Here is a 13,089-nt window from a genome sequence, read left to right as displayed (position 1 = left end):
CTCCTTAGACACAGCACAGGGAGGACTGTGCTCCAGGGAGCACTAGACTTTGGAAGACAAACACTCATAAGACTCCATATCCCAGCTTGAAAGAGTATTGGCAACTGCCCATGGCCAACAGTCCTGTAAGCTTCCAGTGGTTCGTTGGCATGACCAGCAGCTCTACCTCATCATGACCAAATGCCCATCTTATAACAGGACAGAACAGTCCTCACACCCAGCCTGTAACCCAGCCTAGGAATCTGCAGCTCAACATTTCCTTCACACCATGGGCTAACTCAAGAATATCTGACCTGTCGCTTCCTTGCTAAAACCCTGGGATGGCTCCCCCACCTTCATGCCTGGTGCTTGTCTACCTTCTAGCTTCATTCTTCCCTGCACACTTGGCTCCCATGCCAGCCGCTATTTATCTTTGAAGCTCATCCTCATTAGATCCCTCCTAACTACACCCTCAGCTATCCACGCCCTCAGCTCCTCTCCCCAGGAGAGCTGGCTACCTTTTGGTGTCCAGTCTATCCCCTATTTCTTGTAGAACATCTTAACATTTTTGTGCAATTATTTGCTTAACTGCCTGCCTTCTCCAGTACACTATGAGCTCCTCCAGGGCAGACACCATATGTCTGTCTATCTGAGGGCCCAGCCCAGTGCTCAGCATGAAAGTCATTGAAAGCATTTACTGAAGAACAGGTGCGTGGCTGGAGCAGCCCTGCCCTGCGTGCCCAGTACAATGTTGCGATCCGGGACCTGATATGGGGACCTGCACAAGCACCTTACCGTCTCTCTTTTTTTAATGTAACTAGATCCACATTGTCGGCTTTTTCGAGCCTTCTCTCTTTTATTCCCTTGATGCCACTTAGTAGATTTTCATATAGTGTCAAAGCTTTAACTTTTAGCAGCAGTTTCCTCACACTGTCTCTGATAACCAAGAACAGCAGGTTGGGAGAAGAGTTATGAAATGTATCTTTCCAGTTTTAGTAAATTCCAAATTTCTTAGGTATCAGAATAAGTTGGGAAACAATATCAAATGATAGAGCAAGACAAGCAGGTTGGCCTGAGTGTTCATACATGCTCTGCCACTCCTGTTCCTGACCCTGGGTTTTTCCATCCTTAAAAAAAACTAAGCTTCCTCAGAGGCTTGCTATGAAGTTTAATGGAGTAAATTAGGTTAAGCACCTAGGTGTGCCCAACACATGGCAGGCACAAGACTGTCCCAAATATAAGCAGTAAAGAGGGTGGTTAAATGAGAATTTCCAAGAAACATCTCAAAATAATAAAAAATGTAGGAAAATCAGCAACATGGAGTTTGTAAGAACATGCTATGAACTCATGCTTTTTATTGAAGCTCTTTTTTCCCTAGCAGAAGCCAAAGACCCTGCTGCTTCCAGGGAAGGCCCAGTCTGGAGCCCCCAAGGCTAGCAGCGACTACTGATTCTGGACCACTGTTAATTCCATAGTATATATGCACCGCATCTTCTTTATCCAGTCCTCTACTGAAGGAAACTTTAGTTGTTTCCATGTCTTGGCCACTGTAAATAATGCTGCAGTAAACACAGGAGTGCATAAATCTTTGCAAATAAATGTTTTGGTCTTTTTTAATCCTCACACGAGGATATTTTTGCCATTGCTTTTTCAGAGAGAGTGGAAGGGAGAGAGAGAGAGAGTAACATAGATTAGAGAGAAACACATTGATTGGTTGCCTCCCAAATGAGCCCCAACCTGGGCTGAGGATTGAGCCTGCAACTGAGGTACGTGCCCTTGCCCAGAATCGAACCCAGGACTCTTCAGTCCCAGGGACCAATGCTCTAACCACTGAGACAAACCAACTAGGGCACAAATAAATGTTTTTGAGTTAAACTTCAATTTTTAAAAATTACTAAAACATTGCCACACATGCACACACAAAAAAGGGAGCTTATGGCAAGGCCTCCAAAAGAGTGGTCACGTAGAATGTCTGGGTGAAATGTAGTTCCTAGATCTGTGGCAATATGATACCCATCACAGCCAAATGGAATACAGAATTCTCCCAATGTTGATACAACATCTAATTAACTGCCTGAAACAGAAGAAGATTTTGAGATGAATTCTGATTCCAGGATTTCCTTAAACCTGCCCTGGGTTATGGACTATGATTCTTTAAAAATACTTTATGCCAGATAATAGGGCAGGAAAAATCCCCAAGTCTATTTAAAAAATGTAAAGAGGGTAATTTCTGGCTCCCTGAAATTTTAGGTACATCCTATCATTGACTATATCCTCAGAGTTGGTGCCAGCTTCATTTTAGACATACTGTAGGCCTATGTACTTCCATCTAAAATACTCTGTGAGGTTCGTTTCCCCTAATTGGAAATTCAAGTGAAGACAACCCAAGACCTGGAAGCATGTATTGATCTTGTCATCAACTGTTTACACCACAGACAGAAATCAAACCTGGCCCGAGTTGTACAACCTCATTATTGACCCAAACCTATTTAACTCTCTTTCAAAAACTTGAATGTAAGTACCAGACTGCAAGGAATGCCCTTATTTCTCACAGAATTACCAGCGACATAAAAATATCTGTTCCCTACACTCATTCTGATGTTTTTAGATGATTTGAATTTATTTTTGTCTCCTGGAACAGAAAAAGCCAGCGTCTATTGTCTAAGAGATGGGGTAGCAATCCCAGGAGGGGTCTCAAGAAGGAGTTTCTGCCTCTAAGAGCAGGTCACGACTAGTTATGCTTGTGGCAGACACTGCTGGTTGGTGAACCCAGCAGCCATCCCCTTCCCCCTTGTCACTTTTCCTTACAAGTTACAAGGTCAGGGAGAAGTAAGCAGGAGTTTTCTGGAAGATTGTTTTGTGGATTAATGAGAAAGCCAGCTGGTATTTCCTTTATCGTTTCCTCCTTGTCTGTGAATGATTTCTGGAAGGGCAGCAGCCGTATTGCCACATAAGATATAAGTCAACCTGGTAAGGATGGTGAAGGAAAAAAACAGGAATATGAGACTGCCTACTTCCAAACAAGAACGCGTGCCTGGAGTATGAACCAGAATATTTGGTAGAAAACAGTAATACACAGGGTAAGGCAAAAGTAGGTCTGCAGTTGTTTGGATGGAAAATAATACAATAACTAATAAGTGATAATACAAGAATCAACTCTGTGTTTTGTGTACTCACAACCATAAACCTACTTCCCCCCTACCCTGTAGGCATCTAGGCGGTAAAACTGCAACAGTCTGCTTCCTGTGGGGTGCCAGCATATCATGTAGAACTATCTTTAAATTAGGCCCTAATTTGGGGGAGGGGGGAGAGGGGAGCAGTGGTTCACGGGGAATTTCCCATGATGCCATAGGTGTGTCTGAAGGGAGAGGAGGCAATGCAGCTCGACTCCGTGTTGTAGGAGTCTGAGTCACCTGTGAATTCAACTTGTTCCTGCAGGACCTGCTTGAGCTTGATCATTTGTATCATTTCTATTTTCACTTGATAATGAATTGCTTCTATGCATGCCTAACCTTATAGCTTAAAAAGGCCAATAATAGCCTGGATGGTGTGGCTCAGTAGTTGAGCATTGACCCATGAACCAAGAGGTCATGGCTCGATTTCTGGTCAGGGCACACGCCAGGGTTTCTGTCTTGATTCCCAGTAGGAGGCGTGCAGGAGGCAGCCGATCAATGAGTCTCTCTCATCGTTGATGTTTCTTGCTCCCTCTCCCTTCCTCTCTCTGAAATCAATAAAAACATTTTCTTTTTAAAAAAAGGCCAATAATAATCCATGATGAGCAGCTCAGATCACTTGGAGGCCCATGGTCAGGCATTCAGGCACTACCAGGACCACATAGCAAGCCAAAAGCTATTTCTCAAAGGAATATTTATCTGTAGACGAGAGATAAATTTTTCTCTAAACTTCCTAAGGCGCTCCACAGTGATTCTTGCCAGAAGACACAGAAAGCTTCAGATACTTTGTGTGATGCTGGATCTGCTAAGTCAGAGTGACCTAGCGGCAGAATAGCTTGCCCTGAAGTCGACTTCCTACAGAGCCTTCTCTTTCCCGAGACCCACTCAAAACTTTCAGTTTGCTTGATAAGTGGGTCTGAACATCACACTCAAATGTGGTATATATGTTGCCTTCAAAATTCAAAGAACCCAAAAATGTTCCATCTTCTTAGTGGGAGATGGTACAAGGTGCAGGCAATTGTCTTTCCCATTGAAGGGCATATCCCATGTGATATAGATCATAGGAACTCTAGCCATGTCACTAAAGTTGGAGGCCCTTGGGATTTTGAGATTTATCTTCAATCCTCTGGCACTAACCTATCTTACTAATCTAAAACTTCTTAGGTACTTGATACTTTGATTTTCAGGACCAGCAGTGACCAGTGTCATGTTCTGTGGATTGTCAAAATGATTAATATCTCTAGATTAAATTATAGCAAAGAGTAGGAGAATCGATATAGCCTGAGGGAAACAATGACGGTGTACTGCGGCCCGCCAGGTGAAAGAACTACTTCTTGTAGCCCTTACAAATTGATATAGTGCTAAAAGCATTTGCTATACAAATAGCTGTGTAATAGGTTCCAGGGCTTTGTATCGGTTTATTCCAGGAAAGATACCACATGTGAAACAGCAGCTGTGATTGGTTTTTGCATATGATAAAATTTACAATATTCCATAGTCATTCTCCAAGATCCATTCACCTTCTGCACAAACCAAGCAGACAAAATTCAATGGGATATGAGCAGAAGAATGACCACTCCTGCATTTTTCAGGTGGCACTGACCTTTGCACTTTCCCTTGAGACATGGTTTTGCTTTTGGCTTACTATCCTAGCAGGAGGAACAAGTTCCAGGGTTGTCTGCTTGGTCTTTCCTACCTTGAGAATGCTCATTTCTTGAATCAAGGAGCCAGTGTGGGCTTTCTACTAGTTGCTGAGTAGGTCTATTCTAATTATATGTTTTTTAAAAAAACAGGAAAATAAACACAGGGAGGAACTCTAGACCATTGCATTACTAAGAGACAGCGTTGGGCCAAATTTATCACCAAAACTCATAAGCTCCACTCTGCTGGTGGACCACTGTGGCATTTGGATCCTTAAAGATTAGCATTAAATCAGAGCCAGTGTCTAGTTAATTCCTGAAAGGTCTCGCTATTACCCATTATCCTGTGTACAATCATCCTAGTTAATGGCTTTATATCCCTTTGGAGACTCTGTGGAGACATATGCGGAGATAGTATTATAGGAATCTGTCTTAAAAAACTCAGGCTTCCCTGCAATCAAGGGGCTCTGGGTCTGTGAACTGACTAAGGCTTTGAAACTGGTAGGGGCTGGCGGGGAGGGGAAACAGTGTTCTCTATTTTCGCATCTCTCTCCAGGTTTCTGACCACCAGACTATAGCTTTTCCTGTTTTATACATTAAGTAACATTTAAATAGGCTGCCCATATGTTTCATTCCTAGGGACTTTGTGATCTACTAGTCAGTGCCGAAAATGTCTGCAGGTTAAAACGGTACAAATGATAATTAGCACTTCATCCTTGGTGCTCATTATGGTAATTCTGTCCACCTTGTCTCTGGCAGTTTGGTATTATCACTTGGTTTCTGCTATTTCAGAATTCTGGCAACCATCTCAGTGGCAGCACCTCGCAGCCTGCAGATGGCCACAACAGATCTATTCGAGATTTCTGGTGTTCCCTCACAATGCTCCTCACTATACCTTCATTAAGAAAGGGCAACCTGGACCCTTTCCATGGATTCAGCGAGACTGAGTAAGTGTGGAGGCTGCACAAGATAAATCTACCTCGACAGTCTTATTTTCTTAAGCATTTTCTTAAGCATTTCCATCTATATTATGCCAGGGAAGTCTGAGCATCTCAGCATCACTGAGTTCAGGTTTCAGTCAACTAACCAAGAATCATACAGATAAATTCCACCTTATCCACTGTTGTAGACAATCCTTCTTGCTCTATCACCTTATAAATCAACCCCAGACTATTTTCCAGGTCTCTGCTTATGTAAATTAGCAAAATCTTGCAGCTATTTTGGCATATCAGCTATTTCCCTCTGGGATAGACTTTGCACCTGTCCTTTGGAACATGTACTCTAACTCTAGATATATGTCCAGAAACAAGGAGGGTGAGAAACTAGAGGAAGGTGCTGGAAGGGCCAAGAGAAGCTGGGGCTGGAGCCAACCTTCTGCTGTTATTGGAGGGGAGATGAGGGAAACTGGAAAACCAAAAGAAATTTCTTCTTTGCCTCTTCTCTTCTGCAGTCTTCCTGCAGTGCCTCCCATTGGCAGAGCTTAATAGGAAGCCAGCTGACAAAGGAGCCTGGGCAGGACAGTTTGCATCACAAAGTGAAGTATAAAAAAGTAGTCTTGAAGGAGAGATTCAATAGGTGAATAACTGATCCTGGTGTAGCCTCAACATTGTTTCATTCATTCATTTTGCCACACAGCATCCATTCACTTTCTCCAGGAAAAAGCAATACCATTGGATTTTTGGAAAACTATTCTTTTCTCATTCTCAGTCCATGAAAATTAGGTAAAATGAGTCACCCCCAGCTTCAGAACATCACCTCTCACTGGTCACAGTGAGGACAACTAAGAGGCAATATAACAAAATTCAGTCAGAGTGGATGAGACGCATGAAGATTCCTACGATTTCTGGGACAAGAACAGAAAGAAGGTTAAAGTTGATCCTGAAAATCTGTAGACTGGAGCTACAACCAGTATCTTGCTGGAATTTGAGTCTAAACATAAGGCCAACACATGAGAGAGCAGAGCTGAGACAGAGACAATCCAGGTCCTAGTGACATCGTATGAACCCCAGTCCAGCTTTGCCTAAAAACAGCATTATTACAGAACATTTCCTCATCACACACCATTTTTTCTGGGCCACTGTGCACTTTGCTTTGATAATTACTCAACACATTACTTTCAAGAACTGCCACCAAAGAGTAGGATCTATTACAAGACGAATGGCTATTTCTACAGGAGACCATCCATATTTCTCCTACCACTACATTATGGCCAAGGCTGGATTTTAAACTTATGGTCAAAGACCAGTGCTTTGGTCAGTTCTCCATCGAAGAATCAAATCCAGGAGCTAGAGCTTACTAATGAGGTGCTGATAACCAAATAAGTTAACTTAGTAAACCTATTATGGACTTAAATCTGCCAGCTTCAAAAGCATATTTGAGGTGGTTATAAAATATTAACACAAAGTAGAATGAAGCAAAATGAAAACAAATAGAAATCTGAACAAAGGAGACAAGCACAGATGCCGGCAGGATCCTTCAGTTGAGCCCTGACTGAGCTCTGAGTTTCCTGACAGTAAAGAAGGAAAGAGAAACAAGATGATTTATATCATCCTCACACTCTGATGAGATGAAGCCCACTGGTTTGTTTGCAGAGGGAAGGCATCAATATTCATTCAGAGCCTACTATGTGTGGCAAGCACTTTCCATGTGTTATTACATTCACTCCTCTCAGTAACTCAGTGGAGTGAGTATTAGTTTCCAAGAGTAAGCAATAAGAAAGCAGAGGTTCATAGAAATACCCTGTGGTCTCAGGTATAGAAAGTGGTAGAGGCAGGATTTGAGCTCAGATCTGGTACCTGGCTCCAAGCCCATTTTCACCCACTGCTTCTTAGAAGGAAAGGTTATGTGTAAATAATGAGAAGTTATTAGATGCTTATTTAGTGCCCAAGAGGACCCAAGAATCCTCACATAGGTGGTCACAGTCTAGGATGCCCAGAAAGGTGATCACATGACCCCCATATTACATAAATATAGAAGAGTCATATTGAACATTTTTCTTGATGTTCAATAAAACAAAGTCCTAAAAGGAAGGCTCCTCAAATAAAGGATATTGATTATTTGATGGAAAAAGTCTTAACTTCAGTTTGACAAAAACACAGAGCATTTTTCCAGATGAATGGTTCTTACATAAATGAAATATCATTAAATTCTAGCTCTGCAATGGCATGTCTGTGGAGAAATGAAAACCGCCCAGGCCAGGCATTTGGGTTTCTGATGACCTTGCTAAATAAGAGTAGAGCTTAGGGAATCCAGGAAAACTGGGAACCAGCGTGCCGTCCCAACTTCCTCTTCCAAATGGCCTGTGTCTTGAGCAGGCCTGTGGGAAGGGCTGGGTCTCTGTGTATCTGTGCTGGATTCTCTAGACTGCAACTATAATGATCTTTCTAAAATGCAAATCTGAGCATGACATTATCCTGCTTAAAAAACCCTTATTAAAGCTGTATATTGCCTTTGGGATAATATCCAAGGTTTTTAATGTGTTCCTTTATGACTAAGCCCTCACACTCCGGACTCATACATTACCTCGCTCTTTGTCCCCAAACTCTACACTCTGTCACACTGAGCTACTTTTAGCCCCCCAATGCACTCTCTCCGTACCCTCTGGCATTTCTCTGTGTTGCTTCCCCTCCCCCCCCCTAAGAATGCACCCCCTCTCTGCTTCCTCCTTAGACCCTTTTCCATGCCATCTTTGCCTGGCTTCCACTTACTCACATTTCAAAAGCCAGATCAGGTCTTTTCTTCCCTGGGAAGCCTTCTCTGACTCCCATGTCTAGACTGAGGTGGCCACAGCACATGGGTTCATTCCCATCCTGGCACTCCCACCCCAAAGCATCATTGCCTCTTTTCACATTGGACTCATTCATTCCTGTGCCAAAGTCTCAGGGGCAGCTATAGGGCATAAGGTGTTTGTTGGATGAACCAGTCGATATAATGAATAAATGAAGTGTCTTGAGCATTAGGTATCCACATTGAAATAAATTTCCTTAAGATTCAGTTACTGAATATACACATAGAAGGGATGACTGCGTATTGCAGCAGCTTAAATTCTGAGTTAAATCCTGCCCTAGACATAGGGATTAAGCTGTGGACAGAAATTAATAATGTCCTGGAGTAGGTTCAGAATGAGCTGAAGTTCAGTCACTGGAAGAAGATATCACCATGGACTTGTTGGACCAGTGACTTCTGAGCCAGGGGCCTATGAGACGGAGCATCTGATTTTCCTGCTTCCAGAACCAGATCTGGGCTGAGTCCAGAGGCAGGGGGAGAAGTAACCACAGCTGCTGGAGTTTATGGAGCAGGGGAGCAGGGGAGCAGGGGACAAGATCTGTCCAAGCTCAGCTTTATTCCTGACTTTATCTTGCTCCATTGTAGCAGGGAAAGTCTTAATGCGGGCCTTTCCCTAGCACAGCCTCCAGAACTGCACGCAGAGAGACTCAGAAAGAACACACATCTCATACACTAGACAGAGCCAACATCAAGTATCCCCATTCCCCCAGCTTCTCAATTTCTGGTTCCCCCAAATGCCAATGGGGCAAGACAGTGCAATTTGGTAGAAAGAGCCCTGAAGTAGCCATCAAACGCCCGATGCTGCTCTGGTCTCCTAAAGTCTAGGGTGTCCTATCACCTTGGGACAACTCTCCATGTCTCTGAGGCCCAGATTTCTCATCTGTAAAATGGGGATAAAGATATCTGCCTTGCCTACTCCGGGGGTTGTCGTGAGGATCAAATAAGATAATGGCTGTGACAGAGCTTTGAAAACTGTGAAGCGCCATGGAAATGCCAGTGCGATGAAGAGACAGCGGCTGCCCCACACTCACTTCAAAGGGGAGAAACGGGGTGGGGAAGGCTGACACTCTGCTTTTGAAGTGCACAAGAGCAGCTCTCAGAACAGAAAAAACATCACTGCTGCTTAAAAGGCAACTTTCAAAACAACCATTTTCTGTCTGAAGGGAGAATAAAGTTGGGAGCACTTCAAAGGCTGGGGGAAGTTTCTAGAAAAAAGATGACATCCTCAATCCAACTTTTAGTCAAGTCAGAGTTATTAAAAAACCTTCAGAACCCTTCATTTATTTAAAAAGAATTTTAATGCGCTTAAAAATTAAAAACCATTAAGAGGGGCAGACAGAGGCGCTGTTTCCCCTTCCCTGTGGTCGGGCCGCGCAAGGCGGCCGCAGTCACTGCCATCGCTCCCCGCTTCCTCCCGTTAAACGTTCTCCCCAAGGCTCTCCACTCGGTCCTGACAGCTTTCATACCGAGGAGAAGCCACCAGGACCAGGCCTTTCTCTCCCCCATCCCTCTCTGCCGCCTACCTATCAACCCATTGAGGTTATTTATTTGGTTTTTCTTTCTCCTTCTTTTAAATACGGCAGCCTACCAAAGATTGACTTCGAGAAACCAGAACAGAATGAAAATATCCTACTTCAAGGGAAAAGACATCCCCCCTCCCCTTTTAAAAAAAACTAAATATGAAAATAAATAAAGGCCCAGTCTTGTTTTCAGGGGACAGCGCCTGGCCACGGAGCCCGGGAGGTCGGCCAACTGGGCCTTGGCCAGAGCGGTGACCGTGCCTTCCTCCCAGCCCCCGTGCCTTCCTGCTTTTCCAGCATTATGCTGAGGAAGCGGCCTGAGACTGAGGTCCCCAAGGTCCCCAGGAACCAAGCTTTCCCCTCAGCTCTGCCCTGGGACTCTCCAGGCCCCTGTGGACAGCACCGCAAGCTTATTTTCCCCATGGATTGTACCCGTGCTTACACAATGTGAGCAGAGACACCTCTTAGACAACGTGCAATGCTCAATTGCACGCTCACATTTCCGACTCTTAGAAAACATACACAACCAGACAGGGGCCGGGTGATCGGGAGAGGGTGCAGAAAGACCCGCTCTTCCCCAAGGGGTAACCCACAGAGAGGAAGCTCTTTCTGCCCCCACCACCCACTAGATCTGGCCTCAGAGTTTATTTTTGCAAAGGGCTTTGAAGGCAGAAGCTAAAGAAACCTCAGTGGCCTGAAATCAGAGAACGGCAGCTGCCAAGGGAAGATTAGTCCCGAGGAAAGGAGGAAGAATGCCCGCGAGCAGGGTGATGTCATAGGAGAAGAGGCTGTCTGAGTCCCCACTCTTCTGCCGCAGTTTTAAGCCACCCCATTTAATTAAAGTTGTGCCTCGCGCTGGCATGAGAGCAATGGAAGTGTCAGTTTGCTTGTCAGAGCTCCTTTGCCTGGAGCACAGACCGGAGCACCCGTGGCCGAGCGCCAGGCTTCATCTCCAGCGCAGATGGGAAGGCCAGGGGTAATTACCCGCCCTGGCCGGTCGCCTTCCCGGGTGAAATTACACAAAAGTCAGAGACAGCGGCTCCATCTGATACTTATTCGGCATCGTTTCCAGGAAAGGAATGGAGACAATCAAGCATGAAGTTCTGGTCTGGGCAGGAAGGCTGCCCCAAACCCTTCCAGTCCGGGGACTGCTTTGCAGGGAAGCAAGTTGGAGGTGCGGGCACGCTGTGCACTGGCCCGCAGTGGTCCACCCGGGTACTCGGCTCCACAAACGGACTCTGCAGGGCACACACGTGAATAGGTTCCCTGCAATCTCTGCCTTCAGTTGTGCTTTGTCAGATCTCCCCTCCCCATCTTTCCAGTCTACCTTGGGCAATTCTGGGCTTTCTGCCTGTGTCCAGTCTAGACTGCAACTTTAGATCCCCTCTTCCCCATTATAGGTCAGGGTTTGGCCAGGGGGACTTGAAGTAGGGAGGAGAGGGAGCAGTCTGGCCTCTCACACGTCCCCCTATTTCTCATCTGCACTGAGGAGTGTGTGACCTGCCCCTGGAGTATATCAGCCAGTGGTCAGTGTGCCGAACAACCTTCCTGGGTGTTACCTTCTCCCTTGGTGTCCCCCTATGCAGCTACGGAGCTGATGCCTCTCAGTCAGCCTCTCCATGTTCCAGAGAGACTGACTGTGTCCTCTGGGGACTGCTGACAAATGGAGGTGCCCCATCTCCTTTGGGGGCAGACTACTCCATAGCCCCTCCTTGCAGGTGCCTTTAAAAAGCTGTTTCTTCCAAGCTGGAAAAGGGCTCCGGGATGCTGCCCTCAGAAGCCTAACTGCTCATCTTGTAAATTAGGAAGCTCAGGTTTCATAAGCAGAGGATTCCTTAGGGTCACAACAAAAGTCTGCAGGAGAGGAGATCAGAATGTTTTGCTGAGTGTGCAATTTGTATGAAGCTGTTACTGATAGACAGTAGAGGTCACTCTGTGCAACTCTGAGGTCATTGGGGGAATCTGGTTCTGTGCCAACGAACGACCAGGACCAGCATGTGGCTGGCTGACATGAAGTGAATATGACTTTGGGCTTGCATTCATTTTGGTGATGATAATATTAGAAAGAAAAATAACAAAGATTTGCTGAGCGTTGTGCATTGGACACTTCTTACAACTACCTTAATATAAGTATTGCCTGATAGCACCTTGCTTCCGCTGCACGTTGTCTCTCTTGCCTTGGAGGGATTCTCAGACTCCCCAGTGTGGGAACCTGCTAGCACTTCCATATGCACCCAGAAAGTGTGAGGAACTCAACACACAAGAAGGCCATCTTTAGCTAGTCAGCAACAATTATGTTCCTCTCTTCCATCCCTCAGGTGGACAATCCCAAGATACACTGGTTTGCAGAGGATCCCAGTAACAGTGGCGACCAACTAAGGGACATACCCATGTATTGGTCTTCTCTCTCGTTTCACTCTTCCCAAGAGAGGTACATGAACCTCCCAGTCCCCCATTTCTATTCCATGCCATCACTCTCCCCCCAAAATTCCCTGCCTGCAAATTTTTGCCTCAGGATCCAGAGGTTGACCCATGCTAAGTTGATTAACCACATTTAGCGATGTGCTAAGTACTTCATATGGATTATCTCCTTTAACCAACAAGCAACCCTATGAGGTAAGTACCATTTTCATGCCCCCTTGGCAATCAGGAAAGTGCGATACAGAGGTGAAGTTCACTGACTCCAGTGAACTCAGGTGAGAACCTTTCCCCAACCTGGAGTGCTGTTCTGGGCTCTGAGTCCATTACAGGGAGTATGTCCATAGGGAGCTCCAAGGATGATGAAAGAAAACAAAGCCAAGCCTTAGGAGGGAGGATTGTAAGAGATGGGTGGTTGGTCCCAGAAAACATCCAAAAGGCACCTGAGAGAAGGGCCTTCATGCAGAAGAGGGGATGATTTGTTCTGAATCATTGGGAAGACAGAACAACCACACTACAAGGAGGCAGGTTTGTGCTCAATATAAGGTAGAATTTTATCACAAAGCTGCCCAA

Source organism: Miniopterus schreibersii, assembly GCF_964146895.1.
Source record: "Miniopterus schreibersii genome assembly, chromosome: 15".
In the NCBI taxonomy this organism is placed as follows: Eukaryota; Metazoa; Chordata; class Mammalia; order Chiroptera; family Miniopteridae; genus Miniopterus; species Miniopterus schreibersii.
The sequence above is the reverse complement of the archived record's forward strand: the minus strand, read 5'-3'. Positions refer to the sequence as shown.